Below are 17,297 nucleotides of genomic sequence, written 5' to 3' on the forward strand. Positions count from 1 at the left end.
GGGGGGGGGGGCAGGGAGGGAGAGCCAACCAGCCCTGCTCTGCCCCCAGCTCCACTCCAGCCCTGCTGTCAGCCACAGCCCCAGCTGCAGTGCCAGCCTCGCTCCCAGCCCCAGCTCCTAACCAAGGAGATGTGGACCAGGTAAGGGGGATACGGACAAATAAGTTTGGGGATCATTGGCTTAAGCATACCTTCTCCCAGAACTCCACCTTAAGGTGTGTGATTTCTGATTTACAGTTTACCTCTTCAAGGGGCCCTGTTGTAACAGCCAACCACAAACAAGACATAAATTTGGTAAACAATTTCCAAGGTCATGAAGTATCCACCATCACTTACAATTTTTAAATCAAGATTGGATGTTTTTCTAAAAGATCTACTCTAGCAATTATTGAGGAAGTTGACAGGTTTTCATTAATTTGTTTTTGCATAATCACTCAATTCCCATTTCAATGCTTGTGTTTTAATTCTTTTCCTTTTGTGTTTCAATCAATACATTTCTAACCTTTAACCTCTAACATGAATTTCCTAGTGTGTTTGCCATGGTATTAAGCAAGCTGATGCCTATGTATCTGAAATTTCATATACAACTGTTGAATGTTGAACTGTGACAGGGTCACATTAACACCTTTGACTCTTTGAGCCCATATAGTCCATCAAAATTAATACAACTGCACATGATAGCTGTAACACATAAAATACTTTGCACTGGGTTCTAAAACATTACTGTTCTTTCTTTTGTAGCACAAGAAATACACAGATCTACATAAAAATAATAAACCCTACACACTCCTTGTTTCACCTTCCTCAACACTTTGGAGTATACTTTGGGCAGGGGTCCAGGTCCTCTGCAGATGTCCAAGACTCTTCTGCAGCTCATGGCTTGACTTCTGACCCATGTAGCTTTTCTTCCCCTCTAGCGCAGCTTGTGTTTTCTGACCTTGTTTGGTCACACAGCTGAACTGAGCCCTCTCTGCTATGAAAGCATACCCCCCACTTCTTTTCCTGCCCAAAGCTTCTTGTTTCTGAGTCCTTCAAGTTTATATGTGGCAACACCAACATCTGGTTCCTTTGTTCTATTGCTAGAGATTTTCCACTGCTCTAAATGCCAGTCACCTGTTGAGGGGTAGAAGAAGATTGGTTCTCTGAGGCTTGAGCTAACCCCATTGTCCCAAGATGGTTCCATCTGAATAGCCAACCATTTAGATTTAATTGTCCCTAGTCTAGCAGAGATGTGATACAGCCCTGTCAGCCTATGACAGAATCCACATACAGAAGTTATTCAATAATACTATGAAAATTGCTGTAACAGCTTCATAATACCAACCAGAATTCATAAGATGTACAGACAGATTACCCAAATCACCACCAGGGGGGATGGGAAGAGGAGAAAGGGTGAAAAGAGAAAAAACTATGTTTCAAAAGATACTATAAATATTCTTCCTTCCTCCAGAATGGTAAATGTTCTACACTGATGCACAATTCTAGATGGAATAAGATTGTGTCCCATCTCATCAGAAGTAGATCCAGATACAGCAATCCACATGTTCAATGACTGCAGTTCTTCTACAGAATAAAGTCACATCCTGAAAAAGCTCCAACTGGTACAAAATGCAGCAGCCATTTTGCTTAGCAACACAGGTCAGTGTTATCATCCCAGTCAAATCTCTCTTTGAAACCATGACATTATTGCAGTGGAATACAGCTAACTGCCTATCAAAAGAGAGGCTCATGAGCACTGGAAACAACTTTAAAAGGAGCAGGACATCAGCTGTGAAATTCGCTACCAGAAGAATTAAAAATAACTGCTAAACTCATCCAATTCAGAACTAAATGCAAACCTTGTGTCTTCAACTTGGCTTTCCCGCAATAATCTCTTTGTCTAATTTTATAGTGTCTTGTGTGTGTGTGAAATAGTTTTTCCTACTGAGTGGGAAGGAAGAAAGACACTGATATTTGTATTTTTAAATATGTGCTAGGTACTCAGAGAATATAGTGACAGAATCAATTAAGAGTACCTAGACAGCACCGAGTGAAATGGATGTTCAATTCCTTCACTGCTTCCAGAAAATGAATAATTTCCAAGTATTGCCAACATGAAGTGTTATAAAATGCGTGACAGTGTGAGTGAGAGAGAGAGTTCCTGCTTCAGAAGCAATCCTTATTAAGAGTCCTGGTTCAAGACAGACTCCTAGGTGCTATGATAATACGAATGAATGAATGAACGAATGAATGAATGAATGAACGAACACAGGTTTCAGAGTAGCAGCCGTGTTAGTCTGTATTCGCAAAAAGAAAAGGAGTACTTGGGGCACCTTAGAGACTAACAAATTTATTAGAGCATAAGCTTTCGTGAGCTACAGCTCACTTCATCGGATGCATCCGATGAAGTGAGCTGTAGCTCACGAAAGCTTATGCTCTAATAAATTTGTTAGTCTCTAAGGTGCCACAAGTACTCCTTTTCTTTTTGAATGAATGAATAAGACCATGATGGCACAACCCTTGGTAAGTTGTTTCAATGAAAATCAAAGAACTAGGGTTAAACCAATTAAATTAATCAGCAGCAGGTCTAAAAACAAACAAAAGGAAGTACTTTTTCACATAACACACAGTCAACTGTGGAACTCCCTGCCAGGGGATGTTGTGAAGGCCAAAACTATAACAGGATTCAAAAAATAAGTAGATAAGTTCATGGAGAACAGGTCCATCAATAGCTATAGCCAAGATGGTCAGGGATGCAACCCCATGCTCTGGGTGTCCCTAGCCTCTGATTGCCAGAAGCTGGGAGTGGACAATGGGGGACAGATCACTCAGTTATTGTCTATTCTGTTCATTCCCTCTGAAGCACCTGGCATTGGCCACTGTCAGAAGACAGGTGTGACACAGGGCCAAAAAAGGTTTAGCAACTTGCAGGCTAACTGACCCCAAATTCTACCTTTAAAGACATATTAGGAAAGTATATAAAGTGTAATTAGGGCTATACCTTATAAATAGTTAGCAAAGACATTGTTAAAAAATTAGAAGAAGATAGTGATTGTAGTAGTCTATGTTTATCTATATCTTATTAGAGATTAACAATATAACCAAATGGTTACTGTCTGTCACTGTATTCTATTAGTTCAAAGATCAAAAGGAAATATTAACATTTAGAGAAACTATAAATGTGGTAATATCATGGTCTTCATTCTCTTTGACGTATGTAATAAACTACTTGTAAATGGCAGGAGATGGGCAGTTGCCTTATACTAATCCATGCAGCTAATTACCAGTGGTCCTTAGAATATAGGAGGTTACTTCAAAGTCACTGTTCTTCACCCAAGAAATGTCTGCTGTCAAGAGCCTAATCAGTCACAAGACTGAGGTCTCCTGATGTTGGACACTGGGCTATAACTTGAACCGATTCTGAAAGGACTCTTTGCAACTCTAAAGCTAACCATCTCTACTATGAAACTGACCTAAGAACTTTATTCATGTCTGTATATATAATCTTTTAACCAATACTCACTCTCTCCTTTTTTAATAAACCTTAGTTTACTTAACAACAAGTGGCTGTAAGCATGTATTTGGGTAAAATCTGAGATATTCATTAACGTGATGTGGGTAATGCGTCCAATTCTTTGGGCTTGGTAGACCTTTTTATATGAATAAGATTTTCTGTAATCCTCATCATATTTGACTTAGCTGCCTGGGTGGGAGCTCAAGGCTGGATTGTTTGAAGGGACCTGTGTTTTTGGCTTCCGGGTAACCAGTAAGGTATTGTGGAAGCTGTTTTGTTGCTGGCTTGATTAATCTAATAGTTTGGGGAATTGTCTATCCCATTCTTTGGGGTTTACCTTACTGAGCAGTCGCAACTATCTCAGCATGGCCCCCCTGAGACTCCAATCACTATAGGATACAGGGCTAGATGGACCATTGGTCTGACCCAGTATGGCCATTCTATATTCTTATGCTCAAAGCACAAGAAGCAAGGATCTAAACCATGAAGGGCTTTATGGAATATAAATCAAAGATGACAGGCAAAAGGGAAAATAAGCTAGTGTTCTGCTGTTTCCTGTGCAATGTGCAGCGGCAGTTGATAAAACTAACAGTGTTTGGAATGCCTCTATAAGAAACCCATGGTACGTTCACATCTTGAATACTGTGTGCAGATGTGGTCACCCCATATCAAAAAAGATCTATTGCAATTGGAAAAAGTTCAGAAAAAGGTCAACAAAATTAGGGGTATGGAATCGCTTCTGTATGGGGAGAGATTAATGAGATTGGGACTTTTCATCTTGGAAAAAGAGACTACGAAATGGGAATATGATAGAAGTCTATAAAATCATGACTGGTGTGGAGAAAGTAAATAAGGAAGTGTTATTTACTCCTTCTCAAAAGACAAGAACTATGGGTCACTAAATGAAATTAACAGGCAGCGGGTTTGAAAAAAAACAAAAAAAGAAGTATTTCTTCACATAACGCACAGTTAACCTGTGGAATTCATTGCCAGAGGATGTTGTGAAGGCTAAGATTATAACATGGTTCAAAAAAGAACTAGATAAATTCATGGAGGATAGGTTCATCCAGGATAGCCAGGGATGGTGTCCCTGGCCTCTGTTTCCCAGAAGCTGGGAATGGGCAACGGGATGGATCACTTGATGATTCCCTGTTCTGATCATTCCCTCTGGGGCACCTGGAATTGGCCACTGTGGGAAGACAGGACACTGAGCTATATGGACCTTTGGTCTGACCCGGTATGGCCATTCTTATGTTATGTTCTGATGTTTGTCGAAGACCAAAATAATTCTGTTTCAAATAAAAAATTCATCTCATCTTCCCCTCTTTGGTTCACTTTCTTGATATTTGTTATGCCATATTCTCATTCCAACAGTCCTTTAGTCCATGCACAGAATTTTCCAGGGAATATAGGAGGTGGTTAAGAGTCTGAATTTTTCTCCCAAAGATTCAACACTTACATCCCTTCAATTCCTGATGAGAAAACTCCTTCCCTCACCATATGCCATTCAAAGGAAACATCGACCAAGAAGAGGGAAAACAAGTTTTGATATTCCTCATATTATCAAGATAAACATACAGAATACAGGTTGTTTTTCTAAACCTTTTCAGGTCTTAGCACATTGCATAGTGCTGGGGCTAAAATAGTAATGCAATCCTTGGATGTATAAATACAAGAACATCAAACAGTACAGAGCACTGGCATAATCACTGCTGGAAAACTGTACTCAATACTAGTGTCAACACTTTAAAAATATTGAAAAATTGGATAGGGTTCAGAGATGAATCACAAGAATGACTTTAAGCCTGGAAAACATGCTATTATACAGTGAGACATTTGAGCCCAGTCTATTTAGCTCATCAATCAAAAGTTTAAGAGGTGACTGGATCAGAAGTACCAATGAAGGCAGAAAATAGCATGCACTTTAATCTAGCAGACAGATATAAAAGACAATCCAATGCCTGGAAACTGAAGCTAGATACATTCTAACCGAAAATGAAACATGCAAATTTGTAACAATAAGGGTAAACCACCACTAGAACAATTTACCAAAGGATGTAGTGGCTTCATCGCTTTGAGCCTTCAAAATCAAGATTAGAAAATATGCTTTAATTCAACCACAGGTTACAGGTCTTCATGGAAGAGTTACTGGATAAAACTCTATGGTCTGTTTTACACAGGAACTCAGATGCATGCATGCACGCATGCATGCATTCATGCACGCACACACACAGCAATACAAAAGATAACAATATATGACTGTTGGACCTGTACACTAAGTGGTAAGGAGGACAACTAAAGAGAACTGTGAAGTAGCAGAAGCATTATTGTTTGCACCAGTCTTTACTGTAGACAATTATGATGAATGGTGATATGGCCTGTTAACACCCCTCCAATCATAGGGTGAAAGGACAAAAAACAGGGTGGGGAGGCGCGCTTAAGTGTGTGTGTTGAGAGAGAGAGAGAGAGAATGAATATGGGGGGGGGGTTTAAATGGATTATAAATTGTTGCAAAAAGCCATAAATTCAGGGTGGGTTTGGGAATATCTTTTATTGGACCAACTTCTGTTGGGGGTGGGGGGGCGACTTGTCTAACTTACCAGGGGATCAACGTGCGGCGATTGATTTAGCAGGTCTAGTGCAGACCCGCTAAATTGACCACAGTTCGCTCTTCCATCGACTCCTGTACTCCACCTGAACAAGAAGTGCAAGGGGAGTCAATGGGAGAGCGTCTCCCATCGACATAGCATAGCGTGGACCCCTTGGTAAGTAGACCTAAGTACGTCGACTACAGCTACGTTATTCACATAGCTGAAATTGCGCAACTTAGATCGATCTCCCCCCGTAGTCACAGCCAGAGAGAGAGAGGGACTTTTGAGCTTACACAGAGCTCTTCCTGACCTGAAGAAGCTCAAAAGCGTGTCTCGCTCTCTCTCACCAACAAAAGTGGGTCCTACAAAAGATATTACCTTACCCACCTTGTCTCCCTAATATCCTGGGACCACACACCTACAACCTCACTGTATACTATCAAATAGTAACACCAGATAGCTCTAGACAGAGAAAGTACAGTGGTCACTATGATTCAGGATAATGCTACTTTGGAAATCACATATTTCTCCCCCCATCTTCAAAGCATAATTAGTTATCCACAGTGACTAGCAAAAGCAGAGCACAATTACAAAACAAGTGCAAGCTTCTAAAATTCCCATTACTGTAAGTGTTAGAACTTGCTGCGTATATTGCACATTCTACACCCACTTTAATGAAATGGGGCTATTTTCTCTCTTGTTGAAGAAAAAAAGGCAGACAATATTTGCTAATTTCACTTCAAGACAATAGCTGCTATGTCTCAGATTTACCCTGCCAGGAACAACTTCCTTCTCAGCAGGAACTTTATAAGGAAGAGGAAAAGGCTCATTATGAAGTTCTGCTACACAGGACTCTTCTGCAGGGGTATCAATACCTGAAATAACAATTGAGTTTTTCAGTGCCACCATCAATACAAACATGATAGCATGCAAGGAAGCATCAGCAAATGAGACCAAAAAGAAACAGGGGGGGAAACAAAAGGAAATAAAGTACTACAACAGTAGCGAAAAGTCATCATTTACTGAACCTTAAACACATGCCAACATGACAGACATTAGCATGCATTTAAATCCCACGTTGGGAGAGAATAGCTTCACCTACATCTTAAGTTCATAGCTACCTTTAAGGAATATACTGTCCTCCTGCCACAGAAACCAGCTATAGCACATCCGAATGTGAATCATGAGTGACATCTTGTGGCCACAAATTATAGCCACATAGACAACACAATAATATACACTGTGCAGAATACCGCATTGGCTGATAGGATGGAATCAACTAGACTAGACTTGGTACTTTCTATTTCAAAATTTCTATGACTATATTTCCTAAAGTAGGGGTAAAAAGCTCTGCTTATATCAATACCAACCTGAGACATAATACACAATACACGGTGCAGAACTTTTATTAAAGGATCATTCCTCTGGTTTGTGTTTTTTGATCAATGGTGAAAAATACGGATATTTAAAATTAGTACAATTAAATTTTAAAAATTAAGAGTCTACCGAGATGAATGGAAGCAGGTCACACCTCTCAGAACTACAGTACCAGCTCAGAGAGCTGCTGCGTGCCAGCTCAAAAGAATAGCCTTGGATCTGCAATTCTGTCTAGTCTCTTCGGCAAAGGCAGCTTTATCCAAAAGGCTTTTCGTCTTATGTCTATCAGTACTGTCGCAGTTTTAAAACTAAGCTGACCTTGTTTACCTCAGTGCACTGTTTAGAAAATTCACACCAAATGAGCAGCATTCATCCACCTCCAAACTGTACCAGCTTTGAAAAGGAACTTCTAGATTAAAACTGGCATTTCTTAGCCACCTGCCAGTAGCGATGTTCCGGAAATAAAAGACTGATACCAGCACTAGTCAGGGACATCACCATCAGACTAAACAGTTTCCATCCTTCTCCCAATGCTGGTTTAAAGAGAATTTTATTACTTGAATAAAGTGTTTAATTGTTTGAGGAGCTTCTACTGTTGGTTTAAACCAGATATTGACTCTAAACGAAAGCAAGTATACAATCCTCTACAGGATTCCCACCACATTGTTGGTATTGCAGATTTTTCCATCTTTTAGTGTTACAGATAAGCCAACCAGAGGATCAGAAACAGCTTTAATCACCTTAAGAGAATTTTCATTTCATATAGTACAAGCCAATAGGTGTTTGTCAGCTTTCAGAAGATGCGCTGAGCAAAGCATTCACATTACTTGGTGGTAAAACATTTGCCTGTTCATAACAAGTACAGATATATGAAATTATCCAAGACAAAGTTGTCTGTGAGCAGACTGGGAGACCTTTCATTTTGTCCAATATAGCCAGGAACAGCTGAGTGGACCTCTGAAACAGTTTGGCCCTGTTTATGTAGATTGCTAGTGCTCATCTAATGTTCAATGTGTGTTGTCCTTCATTCCTATTTGCATGAGGTTTTGGGAAAAACGCAGGTAAGTAAGTAGTTTGATTGCTATGAAAATCTGAAACTACTTTAGGGAGGAAACTCAGATGAGGCCATAAGTATACCTTATCTTTAAAGAATGTACATCTTGGCTCAAATATCAGGGAACGCAGTTCAGAAACTCTTCTGGCAGAAATGATGGCAAAATTAGGAAAACCACTTTTCAGGAGAGGTATAGTAAGGAGCACATTGCTAAAGGCTCAAATGGTGGTCCCATAAATTTAGACAAGACCAGGTTCAAGCCCCAAGGGGGAAAGGGCTCTCCTAATTGAAAGTACAACCTTTCCAGGCCTTTAAGGAATCTGACTGTCGTGTCATTTGAAAAAAAACAGAATAGCTATCTATGTAAGGAGGAAAAGCAAATACTGTTGCCAGATGAAACTTGACAGAGGAAATTGCTAAACCTTGCTGTTTCAGGTTCAGAAAAATAGTTGAGTATATGCTGGATGGATGAATGCATCAGTGAGACTCCAGTTTGGCAAGCCCAGATCAAGAACCACTTCCATTTTGATAGGTAGGCAGTCCTGGTGGAGGGCTTTCTACTAATTAGTAACATCTAGCGAACTTGCTCTGAGCAAACCTTTTCTTTAGGATTTAGCCATGGAGTTTCCAGGACATTGAATGAAGGTAATGCAGATTTGGGTGGAGCAGCCAAACATGGTCCTGAGAGATCAAATCCAGGTGCAACAGGAGTAAGATTGGAGTCAACACAAGGATCCAGTCAAGAGGAGAACCAGTATTGGCAGCACCACACTGAAGCTATTAGTCTAAACCAGGCATGGTCCTGCTTGATCTTTATTAGCACTCTACGTAGGAGTGTGATTGGGGAGAAAAAGCTTAAGTCATCCACATCGCTCTGTATCAGTGATCTCTCCTTTATTACTTACCACTCCGCAATTTTTGGGTCATCTGCCAACTTTATCAGTTATGACTATGTTTTCTTCCATGTGACTGATAAAATGTTAATCATCATAGGGTCATGGAGCTATGTGAGGAGCTTGTTCCAATCCTCCGGCAGCAGGACATGCAAACAAAGGAGACCATACCAGTACAGAATCAGGTTACTACAGCAACCAGGAAGCTTGCTACCCCAGACTGCTACAGGTCCATGGTTAAAACATTTAGTATTGGCAAGTCAAGTGTCACTGCTATGGTAGTGGGAGTTTGAGGCAATTATACAGTGGTTTACCATGGGTGGTAGACATAGCTAATGTGCATGAAACAACAGCTGGCTTTCAGAGAATAGGCTTCCCAAATTATCCTGGGTACATCAATGGCACTCATGTGCCCACAGTTTGCCCACCATTAGAAGCCCTTGAATATGTCACGAGTAAATAGCACTACATCATTCTGCAGGCTTTGGCTGACCATAAAGACAGGTTCAGGATCATCAATATGGGATGTGCAAGAAAGGTGCATGCCAGATCTCATCAGCACACCAGTATTAGTTACCTGTTTGAACAAATAGGGATCTTATTCATTCCAAACAAGAGTTATTAACATGGTGACTGTGCCTCCTGCCATTTTACACTCTACTGCCCTAGTTCATAAAATTGTATCCTGACCACAGAGCACCTAGCAGAAGGTTTAATTACACACTTAGCTGATGCTAGAACACACATTTGGCATGTTGAAGCCAAGATGGCGCTGCCTACAAAACCATTTGAATGCCAGTGTGGTCAATGTCAACCATATTGTGCACAGGGCACAGCACACCACAATATCTGTGAGGGTAAAGGCAAGAATTTTCACCTGGAGCAGTCTCAAGGACACTGTTGGTTTGTCAGCCTAGCACAGGCAACCGGAAAGTGCACCCGTCATCACTGGGGTTGAGTCCAGGCAAGCAAGGGCACTAAGATGCCTTGTCCACATATGTACTTACTTCTTCATTCATATCACCCTATGATGCACGAGGAGGAATGCAATGCTGTGTTCTGTGGTAGTCAAATAGCAAATAATTTGACATTTATTATTATTTGCAATTGATTTTGTGTGTTTATAAAACAAGTGTTACTTCATTAAAAGCTCTGGATACAATTTCCAGCTCAATTTATTTGAGCATAAGCTTTCGTGAGCTACAGCTCACTTCACCGGATGTATCTCTAAGGTGCCACAAGTCCTCCTTTTCTTTTTGTGGATACAGACTAACACGGCTGCTACTCCAAGACCAATGTGTTCACCAAAAATGTCTTAAAATCATCAAAAGTATTCTGAAAACCATTTCAAACATCACTGCTGCCTGTCCACAAATAACTATTTAAAAAGGTTAAAAAGTGCAATCGTATGCAAAACTACACCACTATATGATTTGTAAGCTGTACAGTCTAACTGGTCTCCTTCCCCCTGTTTGAACAGGTTGTTCGTGGTTGAAAGGGGTGGTGTGAACAGGGTACATTTGCTCATTCCAGTTCACTGAGCTGTTCATAGCCCATCCAAATCAACTGTTCTCCAATGGCTGCAAGATGTGATAGCTCGGAGCAGAGTCTTCATACACCGGAGCTGGGGGCTGCAGGCTGGCAGCTATCAGTATGGCCCTGCCAAATTCACAGCCTTGTAAGACACGTCATGGACTGTGAAATCTGGTCTTTTGAACAACTTTACCCTATACTATACAGATTTCATGGGGGAGACCAGTGTTTCTCAAATTGGGGGTCTGACCCTAAAGGGAGTTGCGGGAGGGTCACAAGATTATTTTAGGGGGGGTTGTGGTATTGCCACCCTTACTTCTGTGCTGCCTTCAGTGCTGAGTGGCCGGAGAGCGGCAGCCGTTGGCTGGACACCCAGCTCTGAAGGCAGTGCCCTGCCAGCAGCAGCAGAGAAGTAAGGGTAGCAGTACTGCAACCCTCCTTCTCCCCCCCCCCCCACACAGTAAAATTACAACCACCCCCACAACTCCTATTTGGGTCAGGACCCCACAATTACAACACCATGAAATTTCAGATTTAAATAGCTGAAATCATGAAATTTGTGATGTTTTACATCCTATGACTGTGAAAATGGACCATGAATTTGGTAGGGCCCTAACCATCAGGGTGAGCAGCCGCTCAAAACATCTCAACTGCTGTACTCAGTCCTGATCCCTCATCCTTTGGTCATGCTCAAGGAAACACAAGACACATCTGTGATGGGGTCCTGCGACAAAGTGGGACTGTTCTTAATGTTTTCTCTGAATACTGATGGAGTGCCTCAGTTTCCTCCATGCATTTCTTAAGTCTCTAGATGGTGGGATAAGGGAGTGTAATTGTTGCAGAGCAAAGGTGGAAGCCATGTGAGCTTTTTTGCTCTGGAGACAGTCTGCTCACAGAAAGGAGACCTCACCAGAGTCCTGACTGGCTTCATAGGGAGCAGTTCCAGAGCATCGCCCAGGGACTCCATGATAACTAGTGGCAGAGGTGGGATGTACTGCACCCCGTGGATGGCGCTTCCTGCAGTAAGTGATTGGGGAGCAGTAAAACGAAGGGGGATTGATGAGGACAAGGCGTGGTGAAGGCTCAGAGAGGAGCAGTTTCGGGGGGCGGGGGGTTCGAACTTCCCCAGGTCACAGCTTAAGTGACCTCACTCAGTTCGGTCTCGAAGGGGGGAGAGATGTGACGAAGTGGGACTGTTCTTAATGTTTCCTCTGAATACTGTAGGGATGCCTCAGTTTCCTCCATGCATTTCTTAAGTTTCCAGGTGGTTGGATAAGGGAGTGTAATTGTTGCAGCGCAAAGGGCCAGTGTACATAAATGGCCAACACTCTGTCTCCTGGCAATGGATGGCCTGGGTCCTCCCCCCCCCGCAAGGTGAGAGCTAAAGGATTGGAGAACAAAGGAATCAGGTGACCTCCTGGCCCGGGAAAGGGACAAAACCCAGAGGAGAAGGGGCTGGAGGGGGAGTCAGTTTGGGGCTGGCTGGGGACGTGGAGTGAAGTGCAGATGTGGTTGTCTGGCTCACTGCTCCCAAAATGGACCCAGCTGAGGGGTCCTGTTCTCTGTACCTACAAGCTCTGTTTTAGACCATGTTCCTCTAGTCTAATAAACCTCTTTTACAGACTGGCTGAGAGTCACGTCTGACTGCTAAGTTGGGGTGCAGGACCCTCTGGCTTCCCCAGGAGCCCTGCCTGGGTGGACTCACTGTGGGAAGCGCACAGAGGGGCAGAGGATGCTGAATGCTCCGAGGTCAGACCCAGGAAGATGGAAGCCGTGTGAGCTTTTTGCCCTGGAGACAGTCTGCTCACAGAGATGAGACTACACCAGAATCCTCACTGGCTTCATAGGGAGCAGTTCCAGAGCATCACCAGGGGACTCCAGGACAGGTCCCCAGGGTGCAACCTGGACAGTGGGACCACCAAGCCTTCTATCCCACCAACCTGTATTGCCTCTCACACTGTGATGCTGATGTTAAGCTACAAAGCTCTGACGCATACTGCACTTACACAAACATCCACAGGCAGGGACATGCCCAACTGAATTACATGAATGATCTCCCAGCCACTCATGAACCACCAATAGAGAGGCTCCAGCTCTTCAGCCTTGCATCTCAGAACTGTCCTGTCTTATCCTGGTCAGAATCCTGGTCAATGTAGGCTTATTACCTCGTTCGCCACTCTGCCAAAGGGTAGTGCGAGTGCAACAGCCCTTGTTAACCGGAGCCGAGATTCCCCAAGCACTTCCATCAAAACACTCTACTTTAAATAAAATATAAAACCAATTTATGAACTACAGAAAGATAGATGTGAAGTGATAAGTGGTAGGCATAGTTACTTACAAAAATAAACAGTAAACATGCTTTCTAAATCCTAAACTTTTAGTCTAAACAAGAGTCGAATGATACAGCTTTCCTCACCCTGACAGATGATACGAGCAGGTTACAATTTCTCCATATCCAGGCTGGAAGGTAGTCTGGACCTGTGACCACCCTTCCCCAGTTCAAAAATCTTTGTCCTCCAGATGTTCTTCCAAGTGTGGAGACTGCAGTTGGGGGGAAGCCAAGTGATGAGGTCACTGTCTTTTTTATAGTTTCAGCAAGATGGCAGAAAGTATCTTTGCTGTGGTATGGATTAGTCTGCCCCCATGGCATATGTGGCATAAGCTGAGAAGTCTCTAGGACAGTGGTCTCCAAATTTTGGCTCGTGCACCCCCAAGGTGACCTGCCACAGGCACGCTGCTGACAGAAGACGACCGGAAGACCAGCTGCAGGTGTGCCGCCGGAGGGGAACACCAGCCATGGACAAGCAGAGCTGCAGCTGAAGAAAAAAACAAAAACGATAGAGTGCTGTCCAGCAGCACTACTACTGCCGCGCACCCCCGGGATCATCTCGCGCACCCCAGTTTGGAGACCACTGCTCTAGGATAGTGGATTGTCTGTTGATGAGCCATTAACACCATCTGGCTATTGATGGCTACTCCTTTGTTGTAATTGAAAGGCTGGTTGAGGGTGTTCCCAACCTCACAACATAGTTCAGTAACACATAGTAATATTTCATATCACATATAACGATAGTATATACATTCCAACAGGCTATTGTTCAACAGATCAAGACTTACAAAATGATACCTCATAAGGCTTACTTTGTCTATAACATATCAATAATTTCACAGTGGTGAATATGGGGGTTCCAGGGTGCTACTTTGAGGTACAGAGAGTCACAACATCTCTCCTCCTGCTCTTGTCCCACTCCTCCTTCACACTTTGAGTACCAAACTGTTTGTCCAATAGGCACACAAAACCATACAACAGGTTCTCTGTGAGCCTCTTCCTTTTTCCATTCTGGTTCAGGGGTCTCTCCCCAATAGCTCTGGGTGGCTGCCTCAGCCCAGGTGAGATGGAAGTCCCTGCAAAGACACTACAGTAACAATTTCAAATGTAATTCATTTTAAAAAACATCTGGGCCCTGGTTTGGGGGCAGGAAGTGGGTGTTACGGCAATCAGACCAGAGGCCTTTATCAGTACTGGTTTTAACACTATTTCAGACTGGGAAAGCCTTATAGGATAGTCAACTACTGGAAGTCCCAGAATGGATGGAGCAACTTTTCCAGGCAAGTGGTGGAATTCCATCTATGAGAAGGAGATTTTTTCATCACCCGCTGACTGAAAAGAGTATCAAGGAGTGGAAAGGGCTAGTAAGCTACAGAGGAAGCTGCTGGAAGTTTGCGCTTCCCAGAAATCTCACTGATCATGTTGAATTTCTTCTGCTAAAGAAGATCTCATGATCACCTGTCAGGAGTGGGAGAAAATTAAGGGGAACATTAACAGGATCCTGAACTAGGATGCAGAGGCTTGCGAACAGCAGAACTGATCTTCCCCATCTCTCCTCAGCTCGGTCAGTGTACATCAGATGGACAGGAGAAGGCCACTGAACAGAGTCATGTAGAGTTGTAATCCAGACAGTATGGGATGCTGCTGTCAGGCTAAATAATGATATAATTCTCTATCAGTCTGCTGATATGACAGAGTTACAAAGAAAGGACTATATGCAGAAATATGCACTCATGCTTACTAAGCCTATAATCCTGAATTTTTTTTAAAACAAATTTAGTAAAAGTGAATTGCTAGCTTTTTTCCCCACCCTCTTGGAATCCATCTTGGATCACATGAAGAGAGGGCAAAGCGGAGCCAGGGAAGGGTCATGGCTTCCACTAAAACTTGAGTTACCTCATTGCATGTAATATCCTCCACCATAAAACTGTTATTGGTCATAATAAACAAATCCTTCCCATTATGCTGCAATTTCCCACAGAATAATTAAGATGTCATTTGCCACTTACCTAGTTGCGGCTCTACCTCCTGGTCCAGTAGCACTTCCTCTGCAGACTGTTCCCAGGCCCATCCCTGAACAGATCCTTGGAAAATACATCCAAGATGCTATTAGCCCATCCAGCCACACATCTGATCCTGGGCTGCTTCATGCACCAGCATGTTCCTGTGATTCTGCTCCCTCTTGTGTCTCATTCAGTCCCATACCTATCTCCTCTTCCTCAGATCTAAAAATCATACTGTCTGCTCTGAAACCTGTCACGCAGCACTGGGGGCTCTGTGCTTGCGGAGATGGCGAGCACCTGTTCCAACTCTTGTAATATGACAAGTAGATGGGGAGTTGCCAGACTTACTGTTGCAACCCTAAGCCTTAATGAAGAAGGTTTTCAGATGTTTGATGTACTCCTTGCATAGACACCAGTTCGCCTGATCCCCACTTCTACAAGCCTTTTCAGTGGTCTTATACAAGTGCAGGTTTCAGATGCTTCTCCCAAAACCAGGCTTTCTGCATGACTCACACCAGAGATTAAGCAGAACCTGGCCACATACCAGCATGCTGGATGGGCATTTTGTAAGCTGTTTGGTAGAGTGGGGCTGAACTGCTTTAAAAAACTGAAGTAGGCTGCATGGAATGAAGGACTAAATGCTAGCCAGGTGAACATAAACCAGCAGGTAGCGTTCAGTGTATAAGAAGCAAGTGAGTAAGTAGAAGGGCCAGAACATACAGGAACCAGGATTTGTGGGATAGCATTGGAGGGCAACCTAACCAAGCTCAGCTACACATGCTTTAGTTGCATTCTCATTGCAAAATGGGTAAGTAGGAGCATGCCTTAAAGCAAGACAAGTGCTTTAACCAATACTACCAGCCACACAAGCGAGCTCAGGTTCAAAGTCATATGTAAGCATGTGCTCAAGAGTTGTTTGCATGTCATGCTAGGGGGTTTGGGGTAAGACACATGTCATGGGGGTATGCACACCCTGTCCCCCTTTCGTGACACCATCACTGGGGCAGGGTCGTGACACCACCGCTGTTACAGAGCCCCCAACTACCTTTAGGCCGAAAGGGGCCAGAGTCACTTCCAGCAGCCCTTACATTCAGGGCAGCACGGCCCGGCAGCCAGAGTCAATTCTGGTGGCCCTTATGTTCCGGGTGACCTCGGGTGGGAAGTTCCACTCTCTGGGTCACTTCCTACCTCATTTCCAGGAGTTGTAATCCATTGAGCATCAGGGTTTCCAGGCTCCTCAGCATGGGTGATTCCCTGTGATTCTGTCTGCTACAGCCCTCTGGTCCGGTTCTCAGGGTCTCCAGTTCTCAGGGTCTCCAGAGGCAAAGGCTATGATGGCTCTTAGGCTGGAGCCTCCGACCAAGATCCTTCCCCTCCGGCAGTCTGCTTAGAATAAGCTGGGATGCTCCCTTTTATACTGAGGCAGCAGTTAGAGCATGCCTAGCATGGTCTGAGGGGCGGGACAACCCCACACGATGGGTGGTGGAAAACCCCTCTTGTCCAGTGCACACCCCGTCATGCCCCGTTCCCCTTAAGAGAGCTCGATGAGTGGTCCATCTCCCTCTCTTCCCCTCCCAGCCTGGAGAAGAAGTCCGTGTTGGCATGAGCCTTACCTGGCCAATGACAGACATGGAAATTGTACGGTTTGAGGGAGAGGTACCCATGCATAATCCTGGGATTTCATGCTGTTCGGCCATTGGAGTGGTGCGTGATCGGTAACCAATATGAAGGAGCGGCCGAGCAGATAATAACATAGGGTGTTGATAGCCCACTTTACTGCCAAGGCCTCCTTTTCAATTGTCAAATAGTGCATTTCCCTAGGGAACAACTTATGGCTTAGATAGAATATGGGGTGTTCTTCCCCACTGATTTCCTGGGATAGGATGGCCCCTACTCCCACTGCGAAGGCATCCATTTGCAACATGAAGTCCTTTGAGAAGTCCAGATGTGCAAGGACTGGTTCCTGCACTAGCTGTTTCTTCAGGTCTGGAATGCCTCCTCGGACTTACTAGACCACCACACCTG

General features: G+C 43.6%; 1 protein-coding gene across 14 annotated transcripts in view; it reads right to left on the minus strand.

The window, feature by feature from the left end:
• ASXL2 (ASXL transcriptional regulator 2) overlaps window positions 1-17,297 on the minus strand; it is a 236,576-nt gene that overhangs the window by 164,862 nt on the left and 54,417 nt on the right. The gene's annotated exons all lie outside the window — the stretch shown is intronic.

The sequence above is a fragment of the Dermochelys coriacea genome, chromosome 3 (assembly GCF_009764565.3).
Source record: "Dermochelys coriacea isolate rDerCor1 chromosome 3, rDerCor1.pri.v4, whole genome shotgun sequence".
NCBI lineage: Eukaryota > Metazoa > Chordata > Testudines > Dermochelyidae > Dermochelys > Dermochelys coriacea.